The sequence below is a fragment of the Nicotiana tabacum genome, chromosome 5 (genome assembly GCF_000715075.1).
Source record: "Nicotiana tabacum cultivar K326 chromosome 5, ASM71507v2, whole genome shotgun sequence".
Lineage (NCBI taxonomy): Eukaryota > Viridiplantae > Streptophyta > Magnoliopsida > Solanales > Solanaceae > Nicotiana > Nicotiana tabacum.
In genome coordinates, this window is record NC_134084.1 from 81,212,060 (window position 1) to 81,220,464 (window position 8,405).

An 8,405-nucleotide genomic window follows, 5' to 3' on the forward strand; every position below is an offset into this window, starting at 1 on the left:
TTATGTTATTTCGGTGCTTACAAATTCTGGTATTAATTCATGCTGTTAATTGTTTCCTATCAGTTATTTCTTCGTTTTTCATTATTTATCCTTATTACGTTTTTATAATGTTTATTTATATCCTAGTAGGTGTCTTGACCTGGCCTCTGTCACGACCCAAACTGGAGGGCCATGACTAGCACCCGGCCATACTTGCCGAGCACCAACGTACATTTTATCTAACCTTCTTTATTATCTTTTAGGGCCGACGAGATCAATATAATTGGTAGACATGGATCATGGACAACTGACAACAAAAGATGATGACATGAACATACATAACATGGGATGACCAGACAATCAAGAAACTATATATAAGGTACAAGCTACCACGCAACCATGAAAAACTATACAACAAAAATCAACCGACAAAGCATACCAAACTATACATGAGTCGACACCTGTCTATGAGACTCTAAAGGAACATAAGTGTTGCAACATTGCCGGAACAGGGCCCTGACATACCCATAATGTCTATAACAAAAATGCATATCAAGACCACGGCAAGTCCGAAGAAGGGATCTCGCCAATCACCGCTGAATTGGACCACCTACTGTGGTGGCGGAGCTGCGCCTGGCTGTCTATCAGGACCTGCAGCACGACATGCAGCGTCCACAAATAAAAGGACGTTAGTATGAATAAAGTACTGAGTATGTAAGGTAGGGAACCATAAGTACGAACAGTAATGTAAGCAGGGATAGAAAATATACAACCTGTAACGTCTGGGTACCTGAGGGCTACGGACATGCAATGCATGATACATATGTATATATGCATAAACTTTTAAAACATACGCCTCTGTGGGAATCATCATCATCATAACAACCCGGCCGTAATAGGCTCGGTAAAAACGTACCTGGACATCATAAGGCTCGGTAGAATCGTACCCGACCACGTGGAGCTGGGTAAAACCCAACTGATCAGTGGTTGCACAATAGGTGTCATACCCGGCCGACTATAGGGCGGCTCGGTAGAGTAAAATAGATACATATATAATACTGCATGCTCGACTCATGGAATCACGTTCTAAACCTTTCGGAGTGACATAAGGTCGGTATCGTCTATACACGTTATTAGGACTAACTCTTCACTATAAACCTTATAAGAATTAGGAAGTACCAACAACATTGATAATTGATAATATAAGAATAAGAGAAGCAACATCAACATTAATTGTTCCATAAGAGGGGAAATAATGTAAGTACTGCTAGCTTCTAAGAGTAGAGTATATTTGGAAGCTCATTCATTACATTATATATAATCGGAGTCGTGCAAAAGAAGGAAAGGGATAGCCTCACATACCTTTTATATACTGCCCAACCTCAAGCTATGCAAATGTCAAGACTCCTTAGTCTACAATAGGAGAAATGACACTATCGTTAACGTTTAAGCATCGTAACTATTATGTACCGACCACAACCTATTTTATGATGAAGCAGACAACACTTCCCCTATTTATATGACTTCCACAAGTGAAAACAATCACCAAACAGCCCAAACAATATCAATGTTAATCATATTGTACCTCCCAAAATAGTCCACCAACCGATAACATTACTACCAAGCAATTTGATATATATTCCACAAGTTCTAGCTTCAATGACTTAGCCGCAACTTGGATAATCTTAAATACATATAGAGTAAGAGGTTCCTTACCTTTATACATAAAGAACAACTCCAATTTGACCTTAATTTTCCATGAAATATCCCTCCAATGCTGCCACAACAAAAGAAAGCGAAACTAGCAATCAATTAGTATTTTTCGGTACTAAAATCACTTTAGAAGGCTTGAAATCTCCTAGGGTTGATATTAAGAACTTGAGGGAGTATTTATAGAACATAAACCTTTTAAAACAACCTCCTACACGAGCCGAAACAACACAAAAATGAGCAACAACAAGAAGAAAAAGAAACTTACTAGCGCCACGGGATTGCCGACACTTGATTTGTGTTGTTTGCCCTTTTTTTGGGTCATGAATCTTGATAAAACCTTGAGAGGATGTTCCTAGGGTTCTAAGGTCTGAATATCATGAAAACAATGACATAAAATGGGTTGGAGGCATCATATATATATACCCAAATGTCTTAAACCGCCTAAGTGGGCCCCATAGAGAGGTGTTTGGCGCAGTCTCACAAAAACGCGAATATCTCTCTACTCTGAGATTGTATCGATGAACAGTTTAATGTGTTGGAAACTAAACTCATAGATCTTCAATTTGGTGGGTATATTACCCCATAATTCTAAGTAAATTGGGAGAAAAGCTTAGTAAAATTTGACCTAATGTTTAAGTAAAATTATGAACCTAAGTTGTGACAAACTTTTGTCAACTTTTGTCTCATAACTCGTTTGACTTCAAGACTTATAATACGGATATTATATGATTCAAATACCTTAAAACACTACCTTTTGAGTGTATTAAGCACCTCTAGGTTTATCCAAAAATACGACTGACAACATCCTTGATTCGTTTAACTTCTAATACTTGTTAACCACCCTTACACACCTTTGTATTATTTAAGACCAATAGGATTAACTTCTTATCATCTTCAAGATAATATCTTCATGGATTTACGTTGACTACCTTATGGCATGAGCTAACATACGTTAATATGGGTTGTAACAGCCTCGTTACTACTCTACTGAGGTTAGGCTTCATACTTAGTGGGTACCGTTGTGGTGTACTCATACTATGTTTCTGCATATCTTTTTGTGTAGATCTAGGTACGTCTGCTCATGTCGGTCATTAGTGATCATCTGTTAGCTGCTTTACGGAGACTTCAAGGTATGCTTGTTCGGCGTCCGCAGGCCTCGGAGTCACCTTCCTTTACTTTTACTACAATTGTACTTTTCATTCAGACAGTGATGCAGTAGGCACTCTAGTATGACTCTATAGAGATTATGACTCAGCTCCACCGATGTTGGGGAGTGTATTGTTGTTGATTCTGATTTTTGAAGTTTACATCATTTATTCAGCCTTGGTTTAGTATTTTGTTAATTATTTCTGTTAGGTTATTATTAACTGTTAGGCTTACCTAGTCGTAGAGAATATGTGTCATCATGACATCCAATGGAGGAAAATTGGGGTCGTGACATGTTAATTATTTAATGATATCTTCAACATGTGCTGACAATACTACTTCACGCACTTCTTGTTCACTTTTGAAAATCTACCAATTGTTCATCAATTCAGTCTGCCTTCCTAGCAATTCTTGCGTACTAACAAGAATATCAGGAACAAGGATGGTAGGGATGGTTCCAACTTCTGAATTGAGAGGTTGTGCTGGCTCAATCTTTGTTTGGTCTCCACTATAACAAGAATTTGTTCCTATTCAACGTGGGTTAGACTAGAAGGAGGTCTCAAACTATGGAGAAAGTCGCTACCGATGAAGTAGGAATTTTTAGTCTTTGGTAAACCACTCAAATCCACATCAAATAAAGAAACCAAACGAGTGATAGTCGAAGGAAAATACAAGCATTCACAATCGGGCTTGATCCGACAATTAACCATAGCATCACTAACTAATCTCCCTACATTCACAGGCAATTCATGCATAATTGCATATATCAAAAGAACTCTTTCTATATTGTAGCTCAAGGTATTCAAATATGAGAACAAGTGAAAACTAAAAAATCTACCCCAAGCTATTGATAATTCAATCATACATAAACAGTTAATATTCAAAGGGCGTTCAGCGGTTCCCGAGTAAATTTTAATGCCATTAGGACACAAATCTCCCAACATATATCTTACAAAATCTATATCCCGATCATCCATAACTTTCTTGGTTTCACTATCATCAGTGTTTCTCAAGTTAAAAATATCATTTATGAATTTAGCATCAAAGCGAATGGTTTTACCTCTCACTGTTGAAATACGACTTCTTGGATTAAGATTGTTGTAGAAGTCCAGAAGTATGCCTCGATTGTAATCTCTCGGGCACTGAATAAAAGACCTCCAACCAAAAGCAGCAATGATTTATAAGATTTCTTGTGCCTTTAAACCATCAGAAGGGAAAAGCATCATCTTATATTCTTCAACCACTGTTCGATTTGTTGCTCTAAGTCTCCATGATGTCGGGTCAAGGATTTCCCTTCTAGAGTTAGTGGAACTATTTGAAAGAGGTACTTGTGAAAGATTTATTTTTTCCTTTTTCAGGTGAAAATCAAGTGTCTAACCAGATGGGTGTATTTGAAAAATTGAACAGAGAAGAAACAAAAGGGTCCAAAGATAGTGAAATTCATTGAAGATAAGAAAAAAAGAAGAAATTTTTTTTTTAACTAGGTGATAGCCATGGTTGAGAAATAACAGAGATGATTTATGGGTACTGTACAATGGTGGTTGGGGCTGAAGCAAGAGAAACGAAGGTTTTTTTCACTATTGGGATTGTCTGTTTGGTTTTGAGAGAGATAAATGTGAGGTTAAAATAATTTTGCACACCATTTTTTTGGTAACAATGTAAAATTAGCATTAACATAAAAAATAATTACACTTATAAGGCAAGCTTAATCTGACCACAGATCAAGGCCCCCAACTCCACAATCTAATACACAATAGACGTTGAAAAAAACTCATGCCCCTATAAGCTTTCTTTGACATCCTCATATGATCTACTCTCTCTGTAATTTCCCTCTTAATTTGTGTTACGACCTCTATTATATGTACATTTTTGCCTTGAAAATTTTAAAATTCAGAGCTCTCCAAGTGTGGTATATCATTGCTCCATTAACTGCTGTTATCACCTCTTTTTTAAACTGCTTCCAATGCTTTCTTTTAATCATTTCCAACATCAACTTGAAATCCCCATCCTTTACTGATTGTCCTATACACTTGTTGATCTCTTGTCTAATTCCTTTGATCAGTCACAGTCGACAAATAGATGCTCCTTTGTTTCCAACTGTTCTGCTTCGCACAAGTTGCAGTTTATGTTTTCCATAGGGATTTGCATCCCTATTAGCCTATCTTTGGTAAGTAGTCTCCCTTGAATTGCCAACTGTGAGCACGTGATTTTTGCCCAAAGCAAATTATTCCCAGAAATTCAAACAAAATAATTTCTTTATTATTTTACAATTTTTGTGAATTTTGGTATCATTTTCTGTTAATTGTTGCATTTTATCTGTGCATTTTAATTCATATGAAAAATACAAAAATATGCATTTGCATTTAGGATTTAATTTCATATTATTAGTATTAATTAGGGGTTAATTTGTTTTAGAACAAATGAAGAAAATAACAAAAATAGTTTACTTTTGCATTTTTAAATTGTTTAATTGTGAATTCGTCCCGAAATAGTTTTTAAAATAATTTTGGAAATCAATTAGTTTAATTTTGAAATATATTAGGATTTTGTTTTAATTGTTGCAATTTTGTAAAATCTGAAAAATACAAAAAAAAATTAGATAAAAGAAACAAATGAAAAAGGAAAAATAAAAATAGAGAATAAGGTTGCTGAATTGGGCTTGCCTTGTTTATCAACTCAGGCCCAAAACAATTTAATGGTGACCGACCCAGCCCAAAGACCATTCCCCACCCGGTCCATTCTCTATCAAAACGACGTCGTCTCGTCTTTATTTGAATTTGGCCATTGATTTCCTTTGATCCGACGGTCAGGAAATTTCCCCCTTTTACATATTATTGTCTGAATAAGGCAATTAACCCTAAGACCAAAGTCCTCTTCCTCGTACTTTCCTGTAACACTACCGGAGCCGCCGCCAGCGGTGAACGACACCTACGCCAGTCTGTCCCAAATTCACACCATAGATTCCCCATGAATCCCTCTTTCTAACATGCCGTTGGTGTCCCTCGAATCGTGTCGGAGCTCGTCGAATATCCGGTTAAAGTTTTTCGGCCACGACGTCGGTTACGCCAAACAGCCCCAAATTAACACCCCAGTATCCTCTCTCCATCCTTTATCGAACACCCTTAACCCCGTCCTTCAACTATGGGTGGAATCGTTCGAATTTAGGTTTGAAAATTTTCCGGTGAACCTGGGTTTCATCAAACTTCACCAAATCGGTGCTATGGGACTTTCCCCGCCTTCCTCATTATATTTCTACCATCACCGGGGTTCAAACGACAACAGGACTGCTTGAATATTCGAACCAAGTGTTAGCAGACCTTAAGCCCATCAGTGAGTTCTCGAGTGGTTTAATATTCTTTTGTTTGTTCCCCTTCTCATCTAGGTTAATTTCTAATTGTAATTTGCATGTCTATTGTTCTTTTCTCATCTTGTGTTCTGAGTCTTTCGGTTGTTCGCCTCTGACTCACCTGGGCTTGTTTGATCATAGGTTAATGGTTAGTTCTTAGTTTATGTAAATATCCCTTTAAAATTCGGATTCCGCATAAGTATAATCAATATTTGTTGTTTGATTCTGTTAGACTGGTTTCAAGATTTTCTTTAGTTTAGCGTAATGATTTAGTATTACCTTCTTGTTATAATTGTTCCACTTTCTGGTTAATCGAGTTGTTTAAGGGAATTTAGGGTAAATTGTTTGGTTTGATAGTTTAATTTTGTTTGGGGTTTGGGGTTGATTTAATTAAGGAATGTTTAAATATGCAGTTAATAAGTTCCGGATAATTCCAAGGGGGTAATTCAGGGAAGGGGTAAGGGTAAAATAGGAAATGCATATTAGCATTTCCTAGAAGCTTCTAGGTGTAGGTGTTAAGGCATATTTCAGTTAACATAGAGGGTTGACTTGAGTCACAAGGAAAGAAGTAGGGGATTGAAGTTGAAATTAAATAGGGGCTGACATAGAAAACAGAAAATAAGGGCTGCCCTCAGCTCTGCCTATAAAAGGCATGCCTAAATGCCTTAATAGAAAGGTTTTTTGGGAGCCCCAATTTCCCCAAAGAAAAAACTCCCAGTCCAGATCTGAAACTAAAAACTTCAGATTCAAATTTTCTTCTAAGTTCTTAGTTTCAAAACAGAAAAAAATGCAGTAAAAAAATCAGCAAAAGTACTGTTACATTGAGCTTTTGGCTCAATCTCGAAATTTCAATAGTTGCTCTTGGTCTCATAGCTTGATTCTAATGTGTTGAAATTCTTCTGAGGTCTATTAGTTCCATTTTGGTTAATTCAAGCTCAATTTCGATTTATTTGGGTGCATTCAGTTGATTTGTGGTCGATATCTCATTTTAATCTGGTATCGAGTTCATTCTGGGCTGTGATTCCATTTTTTGGGCTGTGCATTTGTGTTTGGTTGATCATCCATTGGTTTGCTGCATTTGAGTTGCTGCTGACTGACCATTCCTCTGTTTCATTTCATAAAATAGGTACCCGTCAAGCCTTTGATGTAGCATTTCCTATTTAAAGTAAAATAAAAATGAAGATCTATCACTGCTTTGGCTCTACCATCGCGATAGTTTAATTTTACATTAGATCTCTTTGGCTTTGAGCTGTTTGAATACTGTAATTAAAACTTAAAGTATGAATGGACTGAAACTGTGCTCTATGAGCTATATTGTCCTTTGATATGTCTTGAATGTATGAGAGCTTTTGATTTCGCACATTAGTTGCATTTAGTGTTATGTTAGGATAATGGAATAGTCAGGTTAATTGGTTAAAAGTTTGTTTCATGAGTTTATTTGAAAGTAATGAAATGGACCTCTAGTAGCTGCGTGCTTTCAGTCTGTAATCAAATAAAAATGTGCAAATTTTGTCCTAGTCGTGCTAGGTTGCCCGGGAAAGGGATATAGCTGCCTTTGAGTATTTCATGTCGTTACCATGCTTATAAGTAGGAAGTAAACAAGAAAGCCTGATTCTGTTCGTAAAAACTATTGTATATTTCAATTAGAACTGGAGTTATAGAATTCACACTTTACTTGCAATAAGTGGTTTGAGTAACCAACTGTGGTTTGTAGTAAGAAGTTCAACATTGGCTGAGCAAATTAATAGGCTTGCCGGCTCAGAGGATTCGATCCCTCAACTCTCTTCCCACACGGCCTGGTTAGCTATGAGTTTGGGTTGATCTCAGGCCCAATCCGGGTTATTGGAGTTTCCGCTTGGGACGCTCGGCATGGGCTTTCTGGGCCCAATGACCAAAGGGCGATTAGTTTGGTAATACATAATTGACGGGCTTTGGTCTTGCTAAATAATAACTAATTAGGACTCTTTTCTTTATTTCTTTAGAGACAAAATAAATAAAAAAAATCATAGTCACTTCAGGGTTGACCTTTAAATAAAGATGACGGGACGAGGCTCGCCAAACAAAACACATAAATTGCGGGGCCCTCAATAAATGGCTATAATAAGAATACGTAGAATTCGGAAAGGCCGTTCAGCGAATTTCACGGTTTTCCCAAAATAATAATACGCTAGACTCTTTAAGCACGACTTTAATAAAACTACGTTCCTAAATTCGGGTGCGC

General features: G+C 37.0%; 1 long non-coding RNA gene across 1 annotated transcript; it reads right to left on the reverse strand.

The window, feature by feature from the left end:
* Nucleotides 1–328: 328 nt before the first annotated feature.
* On the reverse strand, nucleotides 329–4,622 carry LOC142181180 (uncharacterized). The gene is made up of 4 exons (XR_012709599.1): nucleotides 3,899–4,622; nucleotides 1,696–1,756; nucleotides 1,342–1,392; nucleotides 329–630 (listed from the first exon to the last, which is right to left on the reverse strand). It is a non-coding gene; the product is annotated as an uncharacterized LOC142181180 (long non-coding RNA).
* Between the last annotated feature and the right edge of the window lie 3,783 nt (nucleotides 4,623–8,405).